Source organism: Oryzias melastigma, linkage group LG13 (assembly GCF_002922805.2).
Source record: "Oryzias melastigma strain HK-1 linkage group LG13, ASM292280v2, whole genome shotgun sequence".
NCBI lineage: Eukaryota > Metazoa > Chordata > Actinopteri > Beloniformes > Adrianichthyidae > Oryzias > Oryzias melastigma.
Window position 1 is genome coordinate 21,385,147 of NC_050524.1, and position 2,603 is coordinate 21,387,749.

At 38.6% G+C, this 2,603-nt stretch overlaps 1 protein-coding gene across 1 annotated transcript in view; it reads left to right on the forward strand.

Moving 5' to 3' along the window:
• The first annotated feature begins 1,270 nt into the window (after nt 1-1,270).
• p2ry2.1 (purinergic receptor P2Y2, tandem duplicate 1) overlaps nt 1,271-2,603 on the forward strand; it is a 6,972-nt gene continuing 5,639 nt past the window's right edge. Inside the window, exon 1 of the mRNA XM_024276819.2 lies at nt 1,271-2,120. The gene's annotated coding sequence lies outside the window, so the exon portion shown is untranslated. The remainder of the gene's footprint in view (nt 2,121-2,603) is intronic.

The window sequence follows — 2,603 nt, forward strand, 5'->3', positions numbered from 1 at the left end:
TCACGCAGGAGAAAATGGCTGGCCTCCATTTTCGAGTCTTTCTGCTTGGATCTTGCTGGAATGTTTTTTGATCCAGGATTTTTTGTTTTTCTCCCAAACATTGGCACTTTTTTGATAAACTGAGGTAGGAAAAAACAAGTTTGTTTTGACAAAGGAACGTGTGTGTCTGTCTCTTTGGTTTCAGAAAAAGTAAATCTAGTTTGAATGTGTGTACAGAAAATGATTAATGCAGAGCATTGACAAGGACATTGACAAACATTTATCTGTCAGTATCATTTAATTCTTAAATGTATGTCAACTTTGTATTTTGGACAGCAGCACACAGACAGAATGAAACAGTAAATTTTCTACAATTGTATTTCGTTTTCTCCTTAAAAACCTGAAAGAGATTTTCAGAGTTCTGAATAATGATGTGTTGTCTTGTTTCTCTTCAATTTTAGAACTTAATTTTTTGCATCTGCTCTGGATCCACTACTATTTGTATAAGGAAATGTAATTTAATCTTAATTTAATCCAAGTTTTGTTTATATGTCTTTAATCATCAGAAAAACGACATGAGAACAGGTCAAAATCACCATTTTCATACAAGTGAGTCTTTAAATGGTTCAATGGATTAAAATACAGTTCACAACGGACACTGGATGCATTACAGCGGAGATGATTGATTTCTTAAATATGCTTTTCTGGGCTGGAGGAATTGTGCAAGTCAACAAGGGCTCGGTTCAGACAGTGAAAATTAAATTGATTTAATTTTTTACCAGCCTGATTCATAATTCTAGAGAGTTATGTTCAGTGTTTGGAGGTGAAAAAGCTGAAGCAGGTGGAGATGTAGATTCTATAGAGGAGAAGGCTTCATTTAAAACTCATCCTCTGATGCTGATCTGCTACTAATGTCTAGAAGCTCAGAGAGCTCCATACAACATTGCATTTGCAGTTTTAGCTCCAGATATGGTGAATCAGTGAGAAAGATCTCAGTTTTTCTTGGAACAAATTTGGGAATTTTACTTTTTTTTTCTTTTTTTTTTAGCATCGTTCAGATTCTTAGAAGTTTTTCAGATGTAAGATTCAGGAATGAATATGGAGCATGTTAAGCAAAATAAACTTGGGATGAGTACATGAGCTGAAGAGAAGGGAGAGGGTACAGAGAAAAAAAAGCATTTTTATGTCTTAAATACATGTTTAAAAAAGAGCTGCATTCTTTTGCACAACCACACACACACAACAGTTATCTGCACAAACACACATATATATATATATATATATATATATATCACATTTGTCTGCATGCACACAAATTTCCATTTGTCCATGCTGTTTTTAGGTACCATGATGCTGCTGAATGTAGAAAAGATGGTGTGAACACCACATGCCCGCCAGTTTCATTCACAGGAAGTCCACATAGGATGGAGGCAGGGGCGATTGGGGATCCTGACAGAACAAACGCCATGGTTGGGTTAGCTGGGGTCCTGCCCTATAGCAGCACCCCCAACACCTGACCATAGGGAGACCTACAGTGTCTCTACCAACCACATCCAGAGTTAAATCCTACTAGTCCCTGATTGAGAAAGGGACAGGACTTTTGAAATATATGGTTGACGGTGCAGCAAAACATCTGGATTTTGAGAATTCAAGATCATAGATCAAGATCATAGATAAAGTTTCTTCAGGTCCAGATCCCCCAGGCAAAGGGATAGTTATTTTATAGATTTGTCATAGTGATCAATCTAATTCAGGTTTACTGAAAGACGTATGTGGTAGATTCCATTAAATGTGTCATAAAAGTCTTTAAAAAATGAGGAACTTGTAGTTTTGTGTTAAATCATCTTCATAAATCTGGGAGATTGTCGGCGTGTGGGCGGTTTACAGTTCTCTGAATCCTGTCTCGCTCTAGGAACCCGGTGACACCTGAGCCTCGGGGTCGAGGTTTGCAGGCTGCAGCTTGTTAAACCAGCACACCTCTACACGCTTTCCAGCAAGTCAAACATCTCAGGCAGTCAGTTATGAGCACCTCAGAAGTTAGTCAGGCGTTGCTCCTGCAGCACCAGGAACTTCATCTGAACCTCTCTGAACAGACTGTGGAGTTCTCTGGTTTTTGCTCAACAGTAAACGGTTCGTATCAGGTCAGTGGATTTTACTGATTTAAAAAGACAGCTTTGACTCTTTCGAGAAATCCAACAGTTTCTAAATGACTCAACGTTTCTGACAAAGACAGAACAACAAGTCGTTTGTTTGTTTCTGCATGACTGGTTTGAACTTGAGCTTGTCAGATAAACTGAACCCCTGAGCGAGTTTGCGAATACATAAAGACAGAGTGCTTGGAGAGCTTCTCCACACAGTTGGGTTTGAGCCAAAAGTCATTCCACTAATGGATCATCTGCTGATTGACATGAAAAAACAACATTCTTAGAGGAGTTTGCTTAATATACCATCTGAGACGTACTCTCCTCAGGTTTCCATTACAACATTGGGAGCTTTCTATTTTCATTTTAAAGTACAGCGTAGGCTAATGTCACTTCTTGCAACCCCTGTGCTTGTGTAGAAAACAGCACCACATGCAGTAAACAGTAGGGGTGTAGGGAAAAATCGATTTGCCGATATATTGC